The sequence below is a fragment of the Manis javanica genome, chromosome 3 (genome assembly GCF_040802235.1).
Source record: "Manis javanica isolate MJ-LG chromosome 3, MJ_LKY, whole genome shotgun sequence".
NCBI classification, from domain to species: Eukaryota; Metazoa; Chordata; class Mammalia; order Pholidota; family Manidae; genus Manis; species Manis javanica.
In genome coordinates, this window is record NC_133158.1 from 52,270,955 (window position 1) to 52,293,402 (window position 22,448).

At 42.9% G+C, this 22,448-nt stretch overlaps 1 protein-coding gene across 7 annotated transcripts in view; it reads left to right on the forward strand.

The window, feature by feature from the left end:
- The first annotated feature begins 832 nt into the window (after window positions 1–832).
- The window catches only part of TIAM1 (TIAM Rac1 associated GEF 1), a 393,313-nt gene continuing 371,697 nt past the window's right edge, over window positions 833–22,448 (forward strand). For 4 of the 7 annotated variants that reach the window (XM_073231434.1, XM_073231433.1, XM_073231432.1 and 1 more), the window contains exon 1: window positions 833–970. The gene's annotated coding sequence lies outside the window, so the exon portion shown is untranslated. Of the gene's footprint in view, window positions 1,018–22,448 lie in introns of all 7 variants that reach the window. The other 3 variants (XM_037014745.2, XM_073231431.1, XM_037014741.2) reach the window with 3 other exon arrangements.

A 22,448-nucleotide genomic window follows, 5' to 3' on the forward strand; every position in this document is an offset into this window, starting at 1 on the left:
TCAAGTTCACTCTCCGGGCAAGGTGAGTCACCCCAGCGAGTCCTGGACTCCCCAGGATCCGGTCGGGACACCGAGCTCTACCTGGAGTCTGGTTGGCTCTAACATCGCCCTGCATCCGCAGGGAAGGATGACGTTCGGGTTTCTTTCACTCGTAAAAAAGTTCCTGTCTCCGGCTAGAGCCAGGCACACGCCTCCTCCCGGCTGTCCACGTGTCGTAGGTACAACGTTTTTTGGCTCTTCCCCTCCCCCGTTCCGTTCCCCTTTCCTCTCTGCCTTAGGTGGCAGGAAAATCCTTTGCCTCTGACCAATCCCACTGATGCCGAGTCGCGCGCGCGCGCCAACTCGAGCTGCTTCTCTGTGCGTCATTGGCCACCTCCACCTTTGGAGGGTGACAGGCAGCTTCGCAAACCTATTGCGGGAGGAGGCGGAGGCCGCTCGGCCCTCCCAAAGCTGCTTTGTTAGGGGCTCCCTGGCTGTTACTCGGTACGCCGCGCCTCCGCTGCCTTCCCCGTTCTCCGCAGGCCGCGCCACCGGAGCTTTGCGGGAAGGCAGCCCGGGAGTGCACGAGGTCCGCGCTCCTTCCAGCCGCGCGCCCCAGGCGGGGATGCAGCCCGGGAACCCAGCGTGCTCCCGCGGTGGCGCTCCAGCTCAGGTCCGAACGCCCCGCTTCTGTATCCGCCGTTTTCGATTGGCCGGCTGGAGGCGGAGCGATTGTCAGGCGGCCCAATCGGAGCTCGGTTTCCCACGGGCGCCCGCGGCCCCGCCTCCGGGGCCGCCAGCCCAGGCGTCCTGACAGCTCCCATTGGCAGACGGCAAGCGGGCCTGAGAGCAGCGGCGCCCAGCAGCGCCGCCGCCGTCGGGCGCGCAGCTCTGCACCGCCGCGATCGCCTTGGCTCCCGCATCCCGTAAGAGCCCGGCAGTCCCGCATTGTCCCCGGCCCTGTCGCGGAATTCCGGGGCGAGCGTCGAGGGTGAGTACCGCCGGGCCGGCCAGTCGGAGCTGCCCCAAGGGACCGCGGTGAGGATGCCTGGAACCTCTCTGCCCGTGACGGGCACCTCCTGACCCCGGTCTCCCGCACACTGGGCTCCCGGCGGGTCCTAGCTCCCCGCCACGGGCTTTACTCGTATTGTTTCGGTGTTCACACACTTGGGAGGTGGCGAGCTGGCAAGAGAGGCTAGCGGAGACATCCTTGCGCGAGGGAGCAGTCAGGAGGGAGACTCGCCAGAGGCGCCCAGGTGCCGGCGCCGAATGGGAGTGACAGTGTCCAGGCGGTGGTATTCAGTCTTCGCGGCAGCAGGAGGTCAGCGCTGAGGCGGCACTTTGTATTTGTCGGCTGATTTTTATCAACTTTGGGGAGGGCGTGCGTGTGCGTGCGTGTATCTGGGTGTGTGTCTCCGTCTCTGACCTGGACACCTCCAGGCCTGGTTTTTGGCGACGTTCTCCTGGCGCTCACCTTGGCGATCCGTGCCGCCCTCGGTGCCGGACATACGGGGCGGAGAGGCCGGTGGGTGGGCACACAGGGTCGGAAAACCGTGGCTCACCAGGGAGGGGACATTTAAAGCAGCATTCTGCGCGCGCGCGCAGACAATGACTGGTATAGGCGCGACGTCCCGGGGGCTGCGCGTTGGGTTCCCGTGCCTGATCCAGACCCTGCCTCGCCCTCTCGCAGGCTTGGCTGCTCTGCCGCGCCGCTCACCGCCCGGCGGAGAATAGCGTGGGGCCCGCTTTTGTTTACAGACCTAGCCATTGGGCGAGAGCTGCGCGTTGCCCTGCCCGGCCCCGGCCGCCACCGCGCGTCGTCTCAGTGCAGGGAGAAGTTGGTGCATGCTGTCAGGTGACGCCCCCTCCCCTGGCTCCCTGGTGAGATGCTGCAGGGAAAAGACACCTAGGCGGCGCCTTCGCGCCCATTCCCGCTGCGCTCGGCGCCCGGGACCTTCCGCACCCAGAAGCGCGGAGTCTGGACCAGGAGCTCTCTCAGACTGGCTGCCGTCGGGGCTTTGCCCGAGCCACTCTCACCTCTCCTGTAGCATCCTCCAGCCTTGCCCCAGGATAAGCCCGGTTGATTTCGAGTTCTGCCTTTTCCTGCGTGCTGGCAAGTCTTGAAGGACGCAGTTGAGCCCTTGGGGACGCTGGCCAATTCGTGCCCGCTTCTGTGGTGCCCACGCGTTCCCTCAGAGCAGCTGGGGTCATCCTTGAGTCCGAGTGGTCGCGATCGGGCTACCCCCGTGTGCTGACTTGGCGCACACTTTAAGCTGGAGCAGAGGTTGAGCACCTGGGCGCTGAGGTCAAACAAACTCGGGTTCCAGTACCTGCTCAGTGTCATTCCCTTGCCGGGTGATCTAGGCTGAGCTATTTAATCTCCCTGCGTCTCAGTTTCAGCGTCTGTAAAGTGAGGATAATGAGTATCCTCATTTATGGGTGGTTTTAAATGACATTATAAATCAACTGCTTAGCACAGTGACTGCCACATACTAAACACTGGAGTAATGTTTCCCTGTTAGAGGGAGTCTGTTATAGAGGATGGTCCAGGGTCTCATCCCTTTCCTGCAGGTCTTCACTCTTGCAGCTCCTATATTATTTTAGAAAGCTTCAAGGACTGCTGTGTTCAGCTTCAAACAGGGCTTGTTTTATTTGGCCTTAAATTTAATTATACTTATCTAATCAATAAACAGTTCCTTTTTTTATATGTTTGAATTTCCATTAGGGTTTAGTTCCGTCTTCCTTCCTTCTTCCTTAAGGTTATGCTGAGGCCCAGGCCTGGGTTTGGAGGAGGAAGACTAGTCCAGGTGGGAAGCGATGGCCTGTGAATCAGTGGCCACCTTGCAGAGTGATTATCAGCCCAATTGGAGGGAGGTTTGAACAAAGAGATACCTGGAGGCGGGGAGGGAACACTTCCTGGTAGAAGTGAAATTTGAGCTTAGTCTTGTAGCAGAAGTTTGGGAAAGTGCTGGTTTCTAGAATATACTCTTTTATACCCCACAGTAAAGAGCTCCTCCAGGGAGGTTGTCTTTGAGTGGTAAACACCTAAGTTGCTAAGTAATTATCTGAATAGAGGAGAAAGAAACCTAGGAGAAGACTGTTGACTAACTAACTAGGGAAGGTAAAGAAAAGAACCGATTTCACTGAGTATCTTCAAAATGCTGGCAATGTGTTTTGACTTGTTTTTCCTCTTCTCCACCAGCTAAGCGTTGCTAATTTTCTTTTGGCAAGGAGAGAAGCCAGTTTCATACAGGAAAAACTCCTGAACAACCCATAATCAGATAAATAGTTTGAAAAAGACAGTCTCAGGTTTGGCTACTGAATAAGATAATATTGAAAAAAGATGCTTCCTGCTTCAACACCCTTTTGCCTGTTGGGGTAAATTACTGAGCTGGGTCCAGTAACACATACTTTGAATGTAGACCCCAGGGGCCTTTACTGGCCCAAACTAGCAAACAAACAAAAAACGAGAAGGGACTGCAGTCAGCCTGGTGGGGCCAGATACCCTCAGGAAAAGCTCCCTACACCGTTTGGCCCCCTAGGGCCTGCCCCCCTCCCGCCAAGTGGAGGTTGATTCCCCCAAACAGTGTACCAGTGGCATTATCTCAAGATATCAATTAATATGTGATCATCCATTTAAATTCTCCTCCCGGAAATGATTCCCATCCTTCCTGCACTAGTTCTGGGAATTCTCTGGTCTTTAGGGATGCTGGAGGCGGCTTTGCTCCCTGCTGCTGTCTGGGGATCAAATCAGATGGGGGCATAGACTTGAAAGGGAGCACGTGGTTAAGAAATCTCATTAGCTGACAATTTAACTGCACTGTAATGCTCCTCCAAAGAGTTAGGACAAAGGCGTCCTCTTCGTTCCTCCTCCAATACGCTCTCCCAGCTCCCCTCTCCTGTCGCTCTAAACCTGAAAGGAAAGCAGCCCTGGTGCAGTACCCCCGCCACCTCTCCCCACCTCATCCTGACGTTCTGGTGAGCTGACTGCACCCAGGGTATTCTGGAGCACCTGGGTAGGAATCCTCCCCAAAAGCTTTGCTGAGGTCCTAATAGGTTTGCCCAGTAACACTTGGCCCTTTCTTTTACTCAAGGAGCTTCCTCATCTGAAGGAGAAACATTTTGTGAGACAGCACTTTAATAGATGAGGAGTTCAAGCCTGTGCTTTCCCATCCGAGAAATGCAGCTGAGGGCGTGGGAATCCCCTGCAAACCTCACCTAGAGTCAGTGATGGCTGGGCTGAGCAGCTGTCTGAGTGCAGTAGGGGTGGGGGAAGAAGGCAGAATAAGATCTTGGGTCCTGTGGGCCAGGTACAGATTCCTATGGGATTCCCAAACCCCAAGGTTCAGGCTTGCTGTTGAGAAAGATCCTTGTTTTCATTGTCTCCAGTCATTTGGACTCGTTTATCTAAAACACCATTTCACTGGGGTTGTGTGTGTGTGCATGTGTCTGCGCACCCGCCCATATGTGTGTATATATATATACAAACATGCATATGTACATATACAATTTTCCTTTCTAAATTAAGGAAATAAGTAGCGCATATGTTTCTGAGTGTGTCTCTTTTTGTTTGTATTTTTCTCAGTATAGGGGCAGAATAAACAGATTTGCAAGGCCTCAGCAGAATTTTTCTGTTTTCTGTAATTCCAAACTAGCTCAGTTCATCTCTAAATATTCAGTTTTACATAAGTAATAACTCCTGTGTTTGAAAAATTCTCTCTCATCATTGTAGGCCAGATCACTTATTTTCAAAGTTTATTTTTATTTTTAATTGGGTAAGGAGGCACTCAAAAATAAAGCAGTACTCAGCCAGGAACAGTGTTTGGAAAATAAAACAATACTCTAGTGTACAAGGTACAAGATCTTAATAGTTGGGTGGGTTTTTCCTTTTCGTCCTCTTCCCAGCTTCCTGCACCTTCCACACCCCTCTAACATAAGACACTTACTGTTCCTGTGGTCTCCCGGGACCTCATTAAGACATTCATAAAGGCCTAGACTGTGGATATGGAGAGATGCCTCCCGTGCTTGTGTGAGATTCTTCTAGAATACCTTGGGCTCTTTTGCTGCGTGAGGTTCTTCCCTAGTTGGACAGAGGCAGAACTCAGAGACTTGCATTCTGCTGCCAGTGGGGTCTCAGTTCATTGAAATGGTAGCAAAAGTAGGGGTGGGGTGCAATACTGTCACCATATAAAAGCCTGTTGATTGTGTGCATTTAAAGTATGTTAAACAAAGAGTGATGATTCAGCAGGGAGCTCTGTGGGAGTTAGGTTCTTTCAGCTGAGCGCATCCTTAGATAGGCCCAGGCCCTTTGAGTTTTGGTGCTGTCACAAAGTTTCTTTCCATAAAGGGAGTCTTCAGTGTTCCCTGGGGGGAAGGGGAACCTAGCAAATCCAAAGTCTAGTAGGGAAGCTACTACATGCTTTTCTGGCTAGGGCCACTTTGAATTCATGAAGGAGCAGAAATAAAAGGGATGGGGAAGTTTCTTTTTTAAGAAACACACCCGTATTATTAACTGCAGCTTCTGCCCCCATAGACCAATGATTATTCAAGACCAAAGGATTAGGATGCAAATGTGTGCAAAAATATGTGTCTGGGGTGCCCAAACTTGGCTTGGAAGGAGTGGGGGTATGGGTGGAGATCAGGCTGTGGAAATTCAGTTGCTTTTCCTTAAAAATCCAAACACTGTTCTCTGGGGCCATGGAGGAGGCAGGGAAACAGGCTGTCCTGCAGAAAGCGCCTGCCTTTGCAATGGCCTCCAGCCAGTGGCTCTCCTGCCCTCCCTCCTCCTTGGCCAAGAGCTGCTCACCTTGTAAACATACATCACTTCTAGTTGCTGGTTCCTCTTCCCTCTGCGGAGGTGATAATGAGCCTGGTAAGCCACCAGGTCAGCCCTGGTGGGCCTGAGAGGTTAGAGTGAGTTATGGGTCTAGGAATCCTCCCTGTGAGATTGCCAGGACCACAGCGACCAAGTGGAGGGTTTTTTGCCACCCATCACTCTTCAGAAGAGGGGCTGTTGGTGGCTTTATGCCTGCATATTGAGTCAGAGGGGCCCTGAGGAGGGGTCTGCTGTGCCTCCTCTTTCTCCCAGTCACCCAGGAGGGCCCCTGGGTCTTTGGAGGAAGAGATTCCAGCCACAGCCCTGCCATCCAGGGCTTCTTCAGATCCTGGCGACAGTATCTCTTTTGATCCGACTGCATCACTTGGGCTGGGTGGGGAGCATTTGCTTGCATTCTGGGCAAATGATTTGCAGCAGGGAAGTCTAGGGTTGTTGGGAACTCATTAACCAGTTCCCATTTGTGTTTTGGGCAGTGTTGTGTAGGCTCAGAACTGTGGGGTTATTTTCACTGTGACCTTAATGTGAGTTTTGGTTTTTTTGGACTTAAAAGGAGCCCGGCCTAACCAACAGAGGTAGTATGTTAGTTTTTGTCTTTTTTGCAAAATGTGCATTGCCATCTCCTCACAAGGCAGAAGGGTATCCCTGGAAAGTGAGAATATGGCAGTTGTGCTCTAGGCCCTCTGGGTTCTCATAACCTGGGGGCCCCTGTCTACACCTGTAAGGTCCTGAGCTCTCTGGGATCCCCTAGGACATTCTGGTTGTACCTGTTGTCTGGTGTAATTATTAGTTCTACCACCTGATATTCTCACAGTGCCCCAGTTTGGCCTCCTGGGGTTGTTGTAACCTTAATGAGGTTTAAAATAACTATGTATTTTACTTTGCTGATGGTGAATTCCTCTGTGTTCTGGTGGGGAACAGTGTCTCTCCTTTTGGTTTTGGTGTGTGTATAAACTGGGGTCCATTGTGTGGGCAGAATGCCATATGCACTAAAATGTCCTTTGGATCCCAAAGTTATTAAGACGTTTGAATATTGTTGCCCTGGTGAAGCTTTGGCTTTATGATGATTCTTACTGTCTGCTGTACAGAGGGTAGGGGCTTTGTCCATGTGTCTTGGTCTCAAGTCTCTGACATAACATTTCCAAGTTGCTCTAATAGGGATGCAGTCTCCGGCTGTAAAGCTTGAGTCAGTTTTGCTCAAATACATTTAAATCATGATTTTACTCAGTCACGATGATCCAGTTAAAATATTTTTTTACATAAAGTATATTCTTATTTCATGCAGATTCTTCAACTCAGGTAATGCCAAGTTTGACCGGATTCTAAAAACAATGTGCAAAGGCAGGGCATAAATCTGCAAAGAAGTAAAAAGCTAACCTTTGCAAACAATATGGCTTCTCTCTCACTTACCAACCTTACATTTCCCTGTATGGCCCCGGAAGATGACTGGTTAGCCAGAGACGGGTAAGATTCCTCAAGGGAGGAACAACCTAAGACAGGCACAGTCGCAGGGGGGCCATCAGGTGAGAATTTGGGGATCAACAGAGGTGAGGCTCAGAACCTCACCCCCCCTGCTTTGAGAGAAATCTTCTGCATCCGTGGATGTCTTGCTGCCCTTGTCTAGCCTGGATTAATACTTAGTCCATAGGCACACACCTGATCATCTGATCATCTACATTTGCCTTCTTACAGCACTAAACTATGTTTTCTACCTTTATCTTGCATCTACCTACCACTGCAGCATTTTATTAAAAATAAAAATAATAATAATAATAGGAGAAATGTGGGATCAACATATAAATCAAGTACAAAAATCAAACGAATATTCATATTTGACCTGATTGTTTATAGGTCATAATGCATGATCAAAACCGAAAGTTTCTGTGATGAATGCCCTTGTACTGTTCACCATGTAAGAATTTATTCACTATGTAAGAATTCGTTCACCATGTAAGAACTTGTTCGTTATGCTTCAGAAGATTGGAGACTGACGAGAATTAAGCTTGAGATGGATTAATGATTGTACATTGAGCGTTGACCCCCCTATACTGAATTTTATTGTTAACAACCATTTGATCAATAAATATGAGAGATGTCCTCTCAAAAAAAAAAAGAAACAAAACAATGTGCAAAGGCATAATTCCATATTTTATTAACAAACTCATTCATTTTGGGTTGTAGTTCTTCTAGTGGTTGTCTCCATACCTCTAAATACTATGCTTATCCCACTTCCATGGTAAATGACAATTTAGCTTATTCTCACTGCCTTCTTTCTCTGCATTTTTGATGATTATATTTGTAGTTCTTATATTGATTATTCTTCTATCTTTATGTCACTTATGTGGACCTCTGATTTTGTTCCATTAACCGATGACAGTGACTTTTTAACCCTCCTTTGTAAAATGAGAATATCAGTGTCTGATATATCTTTTCTCTCAACTTTCCTCCCTTTTTAATCCCCTAGCTTCTGTCGGCCATCAAGGTTGGTAAGATTGTATTCTATAAGTACGATTAAGACTTCTAATTAAGTCTTCTATGGGTTGTTTCATTTTTATAACAGCTTTTTAAAGGTATAATTTATGTACCATACAATCCAGTGGTTTTGGCATATTTACTGAGCTGTGCAACCATCACCATTATGAGTTTTAGAACATTTTCGTCACCTCCAAAAGAAACCCTGTACCCTTTATCACTCACCTCCCACCCTCCCTCCCTCCCTCCCTCTCCCCCTACCCCCAGCCTCTGGTAAAGACTAATCTGTTTACTTTCTGTCTCTATAGGTTTGCCTATTCTCGACATTACATATAAATGGAATCATATAAATACGTGTTCTTTTGTGACTGTGTTCTTAATTTAGCATAGTGCTTTCAAGGATCATCCACATTGTAGCATGTCAGTGCTCCATTCCTTTTTATTGCTGAATAATATTTCATTGTATGGATATACCACATCTCATTTATTCATTGATCACTTGATGGACATTTGAGATGTTGGGACATTTTGGTTCTTGTGAATAGTTATTGCTATGAACATTAGTATACAAATATTTTTTTGAATACTTGCTGTAAATTCCTTTTGGTATATACCTAGGAGTGGAATTGCTAGGTTATATGGTAATTCTATGTTTAACTTTCTGAGGAACAGCCAGATTCTTTTCCAAAATGGCTGTACCATTTTACATTTCTGCCAGCAGTGCATGAAGATTTCAGTTTCCCCATATCTTTGCCAATATTTGTTACCTTTTTGATTATAACTGTCCTAGTGGATCAGAGGTAGTCTCTCCTTGTAGTTCTGATTTGCAGTTCTCTGATAAATAATGATGCTGATCATCTATTCATGTGCTCATTGGCTTATTTCTTTGGGGAAATGTCTATTTAGACCCTTTGCCCATTTTTAACTGGGCTTTTTGTCTTTTTATTAAATTGTAAGAATTCTTTTTGTAATCTGGACACAAGTACCATGTCACATATATGATTTGCAAACAGTTTCTCCAGTCTTTAATTTATCATTTCACTTTCCTGATGGTGTCCTTTGCATTTCATTTGCTTTAAAAAAATTTTTTTTTTATTTTGGTATCATTAATCTACAATTACATGAAGAACATTATGTTTACTAGGTTCCCCCCTTCACCAGGTCCCCCCACAACCCCCATTACAGTCACTGTCCATAAGTGTAGTAAGATGCTGTAGAATCACTGCTTGTCTTCTCTGTGTTACAGAGCCCTCCCCATGCCTCACCCACATTATACATGCTAATTGTAATGCCCCCTTTCTTCCACTCTTGGGTTCTGTGATTTGGCTGCTGTTTTGTTCCTTCGTTTTTTTCTTTGTTTTTATACTCCACATATGAGTGGAATCATTTGGTACTTGTCTTTCTCCACCTGGCTTATTTCACAGAGCATAATACCCTCTAGCTCCATCCGTGTTGTTGCAAATGGTAGGATTTGTTCTTATAGCTGAATAATATTCCATTGTATATATGTACCACATCTTTATCCATTCATCTACTGATGGACACTTAGGTTGCTTCCATTTCTTGGCTATTGTAAATAGTGCTGCAATAAACATAGGGGTGCATCTGTCTTTTTCAAACTGGGCTGCTGCATTCTTAGGGTAAATTCCTAGAAGTGGAATTCCTGGGTCAAATGGTATTTCTATTTTGAGCATTTTGAGGAACCTCCATACTGCTTTCCACAATGGTTGAACTAATTTACATTCCCACCAGCAGTGTAGGAGGGTTCCCCTTTCTTCACAACCTTGCCAACATTTGTTGTTGTTTGTCTTTTGGATGGTGGTGATCCTTACTGGTGTGAGGTGATATCTCATGTGGTTTTAATTTGCATTTCTCTGATGACTAGTGATGTGGAGCATTTTTTCATGTGTCTGTTGGCCAATTGAATTTCTTCTTTGTAGAACTGACTGTTCAGCTCCTCTGCCCATTTTTTAATTGGATTATTTGCTTTTTGTTTGTTGAGGTGCGTGAGCTCTTTATATATTTTGTATGTCAACCCTTTATCAGATCTGTCATTTATGAATATATTCTCCCATACTGTAGGATGCCTTTTTGTTCTATTGATGGTGTCCTTTGCTGTACAGAAGCGTTTCAGCTTGATATAGTCCCACTTGTTCATTTTTACTTTATTTCCCTTGCCCAGGGAGATATGTTCATGAAGAAGTCGCTCATGTTTATGTCCAAGAGATTTTTGCCTATGTTTTTTTTCTAAGAGTTTTATGGTTTCATGACTTACATTCAGGTCTTTGATCCATTTCGAATTTGCTTTTGTGTATGGGGTTAGACAATGATCCAGTTTCATTCTCTTACATGTAGCTGTCCAGTTTTGCCAACACCAACTGTTGAAGAGGTTGTCATTTCCCTGTTGTATGTCCATGGCTCCTTTATCATATATTAATTGACCATATATGTTTGGGTTAATGTTCCACTGGTCTGTGGGTCTGTTCTTGTGCCAGTACCACATTGTCTTGATTACTGTGCCTTTGCAGTAGAGCTTGAAGTTGGGGAACAAGACCTCCCTCCCACTTTATTCTTTCTTCTCAGGATTGCTTTGGCTATTCCGGGTCTTTTGTGGTTCCATATGAATTTTTGAACTATTTGTTCCAGTTCATTGAAGAATGCTGTTGGTAATTTGATAGGGATTGCATTGAATCTGTAGATTGCTTTGGGCAGATGGCCATTTTGACAAAATTAATTCTTCCTAGCCATGAGCATGGGATGAGTTTCCATTTGTTAATGTCGTCTTTAATTTCTCTTAATTCATTTGCTTTTAAAAGCTGAAAATTATAAAGAATGTTTACTTAGTTATGACTCCAGTACTTTTCATTGCATAGCTAGGTGGTGTACTAGTTTTGCATTTTTTTTTTATAGTTCTACTGGCATGACAAGTTATAGACTGAGAAAAGGAGCACTGGAAACATTTTTTTTAAAGCTCTGGTTTTACGTTTTAAAAAACATATGATCCTTTTTTGTTATATTTTCCTTTCTTTCCCAGTTTTATTGAGAAATACTTGACATAATCACTGTGTAAGTTTAAGGTCTGCAACATGATGGTTTGATTTACATATTGTGAAGTGACATAATAGATTTAGCTAACATCCATCATCTACATACAATAAAAAGAAAAAAAACTCTTTGTGATGGGAACTCTTAGGATTTACTCTCTTAACAACTTTCCTATATATCATGCAGCAGTGGTAACTATAGTCATCAGGTTGTACGTTACATCCCTAGTACTTGTTTACTTATAGCTGTAATTTTGTACTCTTTGGCTGCCTTCCTCCAGTTCTCTCCCACCCCTGGTAACCACAAGTCTGATCTCTTTTTCTGTGAGTTTAGGGTTTGTTTTGTTCTGTTTTGTTTAGATTCCACTCTAAGTAAGATCGTAATGTGTTTATTTTTCTCAGTTTGACTTATTCACTTAGCATACTACCTTCAAGGTCCACCCATATGGTTGCAAATGGTAAGATTTCTTTTTTATGATTGAATAATCCAGTATACATATATGTACAGATATATGCATATACACACAAATATGTATATATACATACAGTATATCCAGAACATACACATTATATATATAATTATCATATATATATATTAAATGTATGCATACATACCATAACCTCTATCCATTCATCTATTAATGGACTCTTAGGTTGTTTCCATGTCTTGGCAATTGTAAATAATGCTGTTATGAACAAGGGGGTGCAGTTATCTTCCAATTAGTGTTTTTGTTTACTTTGGGTATATTCCTGGAAGTGGAATTGCTGGATCATATGGTAGTTTTATTTCAAATTTTTTGGTGGACTCTCCACACTGTTTTGCAGAGTGGCTTTTTGATGATAGCCATCCTGCTTGGCGTGAGGTGACATCTCACTGTGGCTTTGATTTGCATTTCCCTGATGATTAGTGATGTTGAGCTCCTTTTCATGTATCTGTTGGCCATCTGTATATCTTTTTTGGAAAAATGTCTGTTCAGGTCCCAATTTTAAATTGGATTATTTGAGGGTTTTTTTGCAATTGAGTTGTAGGAGTTTTTCATGTTTTAGATATTGACCCTTTATCAGATAAGTGATTTACAAGCATTTCTTCCCATTTCATAGGTTGTCATTTCATTTTGTTGATAGTTTCTTTTACTGTGCAGAAGCATTTTAGTGTGATTTGTTCTCACTTGTTTATCTTTACTTACTTATTTTGTTGCTTGTGCTTTTTAGTTGTAATTTCCAAAAAATCATTACCCAGACCCATGTCAGGAAGCTTTTTGTTCCTATGTTTTCTTCTAGGAGTTTCTTGGTTTCAGGTCTTACATTGAAATCTTTAACCCATTTCAAGCTAATTTTTGGGAGTGGTGTAAGATAGGGGTCAAGTTTCATTCTTTTGCACATGAATATCCAATTTTCCCAGCACTTTTTATTGAAGAGACTTGTCTTTTCTCTACTGAGTTTTCTTGGCTGTCTTGGTTTCACATGTAAAAAAGCAGTACTTACTTTATTAAAAAACTCCGTGTGAATTACTCAGTTATTTTATTATGTATAATTTATTAAGTTATTTACTAAAGCTATGTGAAAGAAATATTTGCAAAGTAATTTGAAAATGGACTGTCTTTGGGTATCAGCTTGTGGGTATTACATTTCTGCTGGGTGATTTTTTTTGTTGTGATATATTAGGGCAGAGTGGGCACTTTTGCTTGGTAGTGGACATTTGGCAATGTCTGGAGCTATATATTGTCACACTGGGGAAATAATATTGGCATCTATCTAAATATAAGGAGCTATCTGGCATTGTTGGTAAATAACCTTTTGGTAGAGGCCAGGGATGTTGCTGACATCCTGCAATGCACAGGACAGTTCCCAAGAACAAAGTATTATCTGGTCCCTCATCAGTTGTGCTGACATTGAGAAATCCTGCATTCAAAAGACACATCTATTATTAGAGATCACATGTTTAAATTTCCTTACTTGGGAAAGGAAAAAGTGTTTATATATTTGGAAGTGAGCTATCAGATTAAGAATCAACAATCTGAGGCATTGGGTTATTTTGGATATTTAAAAATTTTTGATTATTTTAGCTGGAATTAAAATAATAAAGTATCTTCTATTTTTAGGATAGAAATTAAAGAAATCAGACAATGCTTTCAGGTGCTTTTGAGCATGTTAATGCTTGAGCAAGTTGATCCACTTAATCACTTCAGGATACTGCTGATAACTATTGTGAAAGGCTCATTTTTAGCTTTTAACTCTGGTGTGGTTAACATGGATGGAAAAATATTTACAGACTGATCATTATAATGCTACTCCTTTCAGCAGTTTATGAGGCACTAAAAATATTTCCAGAAAAAAAGTGTGGTGCAAGATCTACTGTGACCTTTCAGAACAGTTTAATTAATGATAGAATAATTAGCTTAAAATCTCTGTGATTAGAAATTATCATTTCAATCTGTAATTATCAATTGAACTGTAACATTTTTTTGTAACTTGAAAAATTCAAATCCCATAACTGGTTTTCATTTTGCTCAATAATTTAACAATTGAATTATTTTAAAACAGATTAAAAAATTCACCCTGTGGTTCCCGCCGGAGTCCAACAGTTAATTGCCTTAAATTGGGGATTGAACCAGCTTGCAACCTTGGTCCTGTGATCCCTCATCAATTGTAGCAAACCATTCAAATGACCTTAAAGGAAAAGGTTTGTGGGAACCTGTGGTTGCATGATTTCAGTTCATTTTGAGTGAGAACACCCAAATGGCCGCCTCTTTCTCTGAGGAAATGAGATTAAAACTAGATAGACGTTATTTATAAAAGTTACAGGTTAGTATTTGGAATGTGGAATCTCCTTGCCAATTAATGGCCCATTCTTTCTTTAAACTGGGACTAGTTAACATAGCTTAGTAGAGTGAGAAAGGGATAAAATTATTCCCTATGGACAGCCTCTGAATTTTAATTGCAGTAATCCATGTCTCTGCAGGCTGTGATACAGCAGTTCTGAATTCCATCCAAGAAAAGTGAATTTATGGGCCTCCTAGCAGCTAACGACTGGCCCTGTGGCGTGCCAGGACTTTATCTTTATTATAGAACATGGAGCCAGGGCCCCTGACATTCTGGGACCCAGCCCACAGCCAAAACAGCAGAGAGTTTATAGGGGCTTGGGGAGACTGGTTTCAAGGGCATAAGATGTGGGCTTGATCGCTGTTATGGTTGCTGAGAAACCATGCATAATTTGGGGAAAAATGGAAATCTCTCAAGGAAGTATTAAGGTACAGTTTTTCCATCATGGAAAAGTTATTTTGTGATATTCTGAAATGGAGAGCTTAATTAGGACATGAATCTAGTTTGATAGTTTAATATCTTGAATATTGCAACTGACTTAAAGATGCTGTGTGATTCATATCTTTGAATTTCCTCCTTTAATTTCGAAAAACCGCTCTGACCTCTGTCAGGTTCAAGTGGTTGAGGTCTTTTGATTACCTGGGCCCGCCTTTCTCCATTTTTCTCAGACATTCTGTGAGCTTTTTCCCTCCATTTTCCTTGTCTGTCTGGATGATTCTTCCCCACTGTTTCATCATCAAAGTCTTTTTAATTATAAAATATTTCTCCTAATTACATCAGGTGCCAATAGTAAATATAGCCAAAATACCAACAATAAATATCTTTTAGTGTCGAGATTAGGGATGATTCTTTTTTTCTCATGCATATTTTTTTTAACTTTGAAAGGTTTACAGTGAGTAGTGGTTAGTTTTATAATCAGAAAAATTGCATTAATTAAATACACATTCATCTTTGGGTAGTGGTGACTCGTCGAAACTCAATCTCCCAAGTCATTTTTTGTTTTGTAATCCACTTACACATGGAGATTAATAGCAAAGTGCTCCTCTCAACAACAAGGACCATGGGAAGATTCAGAATATGTGGATTCTGGCTGGAATGAACAAAGATGAGAAAGCCCATGGGGGCAGCCAAGAAGCCCGGTGATTAAATATCAATGGAAGGATTAGCCCCACACTGGTGATGGATCCTTCAGGCCAGGACTGAATGAAGACCCCCAGTCATCGGAAAGTCGTTGACTTTGGAGGTTTTCTTGAAACTCCTTCCCTCTTAGACAGTGGTCTTATATCCACAGTTCCCAGTCATGATTATGCCTCATGGCCTCAGCTTTTCTTGAGGATGGTCCCCTTGTTCATGAACTATCCCATTTTTCTCTGAAGGTCCTAAAGCATTGATGGTATTCAAGTCAAGCATCATTCATGCTTGTGTTAGTTTTCTTGGGTTGCCATAAAACTTACCACAAACTGGATGCCCTAAGACAATAGCAATTTATTCTCTCATTGTTCTGGATGCACTAAGTCCACAATCAAGGTGTTGGCTCGGCTGTGCTCCCTCTGAGGTCTCTAAGGAAGAGTCATTTCTTGCCCCTCCCATCTGTGTTGCCCCCAGGTGTTCCCGGGCTCGCGACAGTGTCACTCTGGCCTCAGCATGCGTGTTCACATGGCAGTCTTCTTTTGTGGCTCTGTGTGTCTGTTCCTAAATCTCCTCCACTCTCTTGTAAACGCACCAGCTGTTTAGGGCTCATCCTAATCCCATAGGACCTCATCTTAACTTGATCATATCTGCAAAAACCCAGTTTCCAAATAAAGTCATTGTCATAGGTACTAGGGGTTAGGGCTTATACATCTTTTGGGGGACACAGTGCAATCCACAGGAGTGTCCAACCAGTCCATTAGACTGCATGCTTAAATAAGTAAAGGACATAGAATATGGATGTGTACGTACTGCTAAGACATTAGATTTCCTAAGGCTTAGCTCTGATAGGTCAACATAGGTCTTAAACTTTCAAAGGCCCTATCTAGTCCTTTAGTCCCAGCCCTGCTTTTCATTTCATCTCACAGAATCCCTTTCTCTGATACTTTGAGCTAGTGAAACAGGAGTCCCTTTTGCTCTGGGATATATCCTCATTGCTCCCTTCCACCCTTCCTCCTTCCTTTCTTCCTTCCTTTTTATGCTGTTTTTAGATCTTCACTGTTTCCATTTTTGCTTGTTAAATCTACCTCTCCCTCCACGTCTGGTTGAAATTAGCTGTCTTTGTGCAGTTTCCTTGGTGTCCTAATGTGGCTGTCCCAGGTGTGTCATCATAAACTACCTGTGTCTCAGTGATCTCTTCCTAGACTGCAAACTCTTTGAGGGCAGGGTCTAAGCCACATTTACCTTGGCCTTCCCTGTGGCAACATGGGGAGGATCTTGATAGATGTTTGGATGAATTTGTCCCCAACTTACAACATCAGCTGTCAGTATAGATGAATGGTGCACAAGCCATTGCCCAGGCAGTGGGCTGTGGAGGGTGGCAGCTAAGACACAAGCCCAACACAAAAGGTTTGTCTTCAGGACAGACTAGAGACAGGTAAATTCCCGAAGGACCCACTGGCAAGAGGAAGATGTTTCTTAGTTACTGGTGAGCAAATTTCAGCCAGGATCAATCTGGCGCATAGCAGGAGCCGAGCCAAAATTAGGCAGCATGAGCTCAGAGTGGGAAGTTGGTGAATGGGTGCCTTAGTCAGCTGAGGCTACTGTAACAAAATGTCATACACTGGGCGCATCCAACAGCAGACTTTTTTTTCTCATGGTTTGGAGGCTGGCAGTCCCTCGATCAGGATGCTAGCGTGGTTAGGTTCTTGGTGAGGGCTCTTCTCCCGGTCACAAAGGCCCGTACGTGGCCTGCCCTTGGTGCATGCACATAGAGAGGGCTTTCGTGCTTCCTCTTCTTTTTAATAGGGCATTAATTCTGTCATGGGAGCTCAACCACCATGGGCTTGTCTTGACCGAATCACCTCCCAAGGATCCAGCCTCCAGAAACCATCCCACTGGGATTAGGACTTCACCACACGAATTTTCAGAGGACACGAACATTCAGACCGTGGCAGTGAGCAGGCAGACAGACAAGCAGTTTGGAACCAGCAGATACACAGAAACCAGGAAGCAAAGAAAATTCAAGAGTATCACACTGATCTGCCTTTGATTTTGAGGTGAACTCTTCCACACCTTGGTTTTGTTAAGAGTTTCCTGGGGGCTAGGGGAAAAAAAACGTCACAGGGGCTTGTGGCTAAGCAGCGCAGGATCTAGCCTCCCAACGGATGGGAAGAACTTGTGCCTGGATGCTGAGAGTCTCTGGTACAAAGTCATGGAAAGGTCCTGAGGGTGGTAGAGGTGGATGGGGGCAGGTAGAAATAGAGGCTGAGTTCTGTGATCTCAGCGGAATGCAGGGTGCCTGGGAGGTAAGACTATCCTGCTTTACAAGCAGAGAGTAAGCCCAAGGATGGTGAGCGGGGTCTTCCTGGAGGGGGTGCCTCAGGGGATGCCTTGTATCATGTGGTCGGTGTGGGGTTGAGGGCATAGCATTCACTGCACATGACCACATGGAGGGAGGAAGGTGACTGGTTTCAGGAAAGTGAGCAAATTGCTGATAGGGAGCTGATAAGGATCCAGGCCTCTGCATTGGCATTCTCAGATTTTGCTGGGCAGGGGAGGCAGGTAGAGTTGGACAAACATGTGGCTCCTAAAGCATGTGGTGACTTTGTGCCACAAAATGGATCAGCCTATTCTTTGCAATGTGTTTTATTTGCTCCATGATTATTGTATGAACAATCAAGTGCATTTAGGAGACATTCTATGCTCCTACTGTAAGAACATCTTGTTTCCTTTTGGTTTTCTCTATTCTTTCTTATCCATATTTTTCAGCTCCTCTTTACATATTTGTAACTCTTGCATAGTTACACCTTTGCATTTTGTTTCTTTTCATGCAACATTGCATCAACAACATGTGTAATTTAGCCAAGGTTGTTCCCATGCCTGTCATTTACACATTCCAGGGAGCTGACCATTTATTTAATTACTCCTCTGTAATTGAATATTTATATTGTGCCTTTTTAAAAAAAAAAATCATGCTTTAAAAATTTTTTGAAGTTCTTTATGTCTATATTGCTTTTCTTTCTTTCTTTTTTAAACTTATTTTTCTCAGGATACATTTCTCAGGATACATCTATTAAATATGACATTAAAAAAAAGCTGTTAATTTGAATTGCCAAACTGTCTTCCAAAAGTCTTGAACAGCTCATATGTATGAATATACTCACCACAGCCTAACCAGCACCAGATTTTAATCATTCAGTTTTATTTTGTTACTGCTAATTGAATGTCTCTCTCTTGGCTTTCTGGGCTGACTGACCTTTTTGTGTTTATTATTTTGAACATTGTTTTAAGCTTTTAAAAAATACTGTCATTGGCTTGTCTCTTAAATCCTTAATATACTCTGGAGTGAAACAAAACAAAGAACAACTTCCTTTGGATTTCTTGTCCGTGAGACATGGGTTGAAACAAATTGTTACCGAGGACTTTCTAGTTTCTAATGCCCTGTGTCTGGTTTTATGAACCAGAAGTATAAAAGGTGAATGGGATGTGACATTAAGCATTTTGATATAGGCTGGTGAGATGGTTGTAGGTGGCCCGTTGAGGCTGTTTTTTTGGGTTCTGTTAATAACTTAATCAATTAATTAATTAATTACTTTTTTATTTTATTATTTTTATTTTGGTATCATTCATCTACAATTACATGAAGAACATTATGCTTACTAGGCTCCCCCCTTTACCCCACCACAAACCCCATTACAGTCACTGTCCATCAGCATAGTAAGATGCTGTAGAGTCACTACTTGTCTTCTCTGTGTTGCACAGCAGCCCTCCCCGTGCCCCCCCCACATTATACATGCTAATCGTAATGCCCCCTTTCTTTTTCCCCCCCTTATCCCTCCCTTCCCAACCCATCCTCCCCAGTCCCTTTCACTTTGGTAACTGTTAGTCCATTCTTGGGTTCTGTGATTCTGCTGCTGTTTTGTTCCTTCAGTTTTTCTTTGTTCTTATACTTCATATATGAGTGAAATCATTTGGTACTTGTCTTTCTCCGCCTGGCTTATTTCACTGAGCATAATACCCTCTAGCTCCATCCATGTTGTTGCAAATGGTAGGATTTATTTTCTTCTTATGGCTGAATAATATTCCATTATGTATATGTACCACATCTTCTTTATCCATTCATCTACTGATGGACACTTAGGTTGCTTCCATTTCTTGGCTATTGTAAATAGTGCTGCGATAAGCATAGGGGTGCATCTGTCTTTTTCAAACTGGGTTGCTGTATTCTTAGGGTAAATTCCTAGAAGTGGAATTCCTGGGTCAAATGGTATTTCTATTTTGAGCATTTTGAGGAACCTCCATACTGCTTTCCACAATGGTTGAACTAATTTACATTCCCACCAGCAGTGTAGGAGGGTTCCCCTTTCTCCACAACCTTGCCAACATTTGTTGTTGTTTGTCTTTTGGATGGTGGTGATCCTTACTGGGGTGAGGTGATATCTTATTGTGGTTTTAATTTGCATTTCTCTGATGACTAGTGATGTGGAGCATCTTTTCATGTGTCTGTTGGCCAATTGAATTTCTTCTTTGGAGAACTGACTGTTCAGCTCCTCTGCCCATTTTTTAATTGGATTATTTGCTTTCTGTTTGTTGAGGTGCATGAGCTGTTTGTATATTTTGGATGTCAACCCTTTATCGGATCTGTCATTTATGAATATATTCTCTCATACTGTAGTATATCTTTTTGTTCTATTGATGGTGTCCTTTGCTGTACAGAAGCTTTTCAGCTTGATATAGTCCTACTTGTTCATTTTTACTGTTGTTTCCCTTGCCCAGGGAGATATGTTCATGAAGAAGTCGCTCATGTTTATGTCCAAGAGATTTTTGCCTATGTTTTTCTCTAAGAGTTTTATGGTTTCATGACTTACATTCAGGTCTTTGATCCATTTCGAATTTACTTTTGTGTATGGGGTTAGACAGTGATCCAGTTTCATTCTCTTACATGTAGCTATCCAGTTTTGCCAACACCAGCTGTTGAAGGGGCTGTCATTTCCCCATTGTATGTCCATGGCTCCTTTATCATATATTAATTGACCATATATGTTTGGGTTAATGTCTGGAGTCTCTATTCTGTTCCACTGGTCTGTGGGTCTGTTCTTGTGCCAGTACCAAATTGTCTTGATTACTGTGGCTTTGTAGTAGAGCTTAAAGTTGGGGAGCAAGATCCCCCCCACTGTATTCTTCCTTCTCAGGATTGCTTTGGCTGTTTAGGGTCTTTGGTAGTTCCATTTGAATTTTTGAACTATTTATTCCAGTTGTTGAAGAATGCTGTTGGTAATTTGATAGGGATTGCATTGAATCTGTAGATTGCTTTGGGCAGGATAGCCATTATAACGATATTAATTCTTCATAGCCAAGAGCATGGGATGAGTTTTCATTTTGTTAGTGTCCTCTTTAATTTCTCTTTAGAGTGTCTTATAGTTTTCAGGGTATAGATCTTTCACTTCCTTGGTTAGGTTTATTCCTAGGTATTTTATTCTTTTTGATGCAATTGTGAATGGAATTGTTTTCCTGATTTCTCTTTCTGTTGGTTCATTGTTAGTATATAGGAAAGCTACAGATTTATGTGTATTAATTTTATATCCTGCAACTTTGCTGAATTCTCATATTAGTTCTAGTAATTTTGGAGTGGAGTCTTTAGGGTTTTTTATGTACAATATCATGTCACCTGCAAATAGTGACAGTTTGACTTCTTCTTTACCACTCTGGATTCCTTGTATTTCTTTGTTTTGTCTAATTGCCGTGGCTAGGATCTTCAGTACTATGTTGTATAACAGTGGGGAGAGTGGGCATCCCTGTCTTATTCCTGATCCCAGAGGAAAAGCTTTCAGGTTCTCGCTGTTCAGTATAATGTTGGCTGTGGGTTTATCATATATGGCCTTAATTATTATATTGAGGTACTTGCCCTCTATACCCATTTTGTTGAGAGTTTTTATCATGAATGGATGTTGAATTTTGTCGAATGCTTTTTCGGCATCTATGGAGATGATCATGTGGTTTTTGTCCTTCTTTTTGTTGATGTGGTGGATGATGTTGATGGATTTTCGAATGTTGTACCATCCTTGTATCCCTGGGATGAATCCCACTTGGTCGTGGTGTATGATTCTTTTGATGTATTTTTGAATTCGGTTTGCGAATATTTTGTTGAGTATTTTTGCATCTATGTTCATCAGGGATATTGATCTATAATTTTCTTTTTTTGTGGAGTCTTTGCCTGGTTTTGGTATTAGGATGATATTGGCTTCATAGAGTGAGTTTGGGAGTATTCCCTCCTCTTCTATTTTTTGGAAAACTTTAAGGAGAATGGGTATTATTTCTTCTCTGTATATCTAATAAAATTCTGCAGTAAATCCATCTGGCCCGGAGGTTTTGTTCTTGGGAAGTTTTTTGATTACCGCTTCAATGTCTTTGCTGGTAATTGGGTTGTTTAGATTTTCTGTTTCTTCCTTGGTTAGTCTTGGAAGGTTGTATTTTTCTAGGAAGTTGTCCAGTTCTTCTAGGTTTTCCAGCTTGTTAGCATATAGGTTTTCATAGTATTCTCTAATAATTCTTTGTATTTCTGTTGGGTCTGTTGTGATTTTTCCTTCCTCGTTTCTGATTCTGTTGATGTGTGTAATAACTTAATTTTTTAAGAGTTTTAGGTTCACAAAGAAATTGAACATAAGGTACAAAGAGTCCTCATATACCCCCTGTCCCATCACCACTCCGCCCCAGCCTCCCCCGATGTCACATTCCCCACCAGAGCATTTGTTGCAATTGCAGCACCTCTGTGACCCTACACTGCTGCCCAGAGTCCGTAGTTTACATCAGAGTTCCACCTGGCGAAGCACATCCTGTGGGTTTGGACACAGGGATAACGACGTGTATCCTCTCCATAGTATCATACACATAGTAGTGAAACTGCTGCCCTAAAAGTGCTCTGCCTTGTCATTTCTCCTCCCCCTCAACCCCTGAACCACTGGATTTTTGTTGTCTCCCTAGTCCTGCCTTTTCCAGAATGTCATGTAGTTGGATTGTGACTGGTTTTGGAGATGCTGATGTCACCCCTGAGTCCTTCCTCAGCAGTCTTCCTTCACCTTTCCCTCCCCTTCTCCTCTGGGTGCTTCTACATTGGGATTTTAGAGGGAAGGATGGGTAAGTGCCTCACAACCCAGGAATCTTCTCGG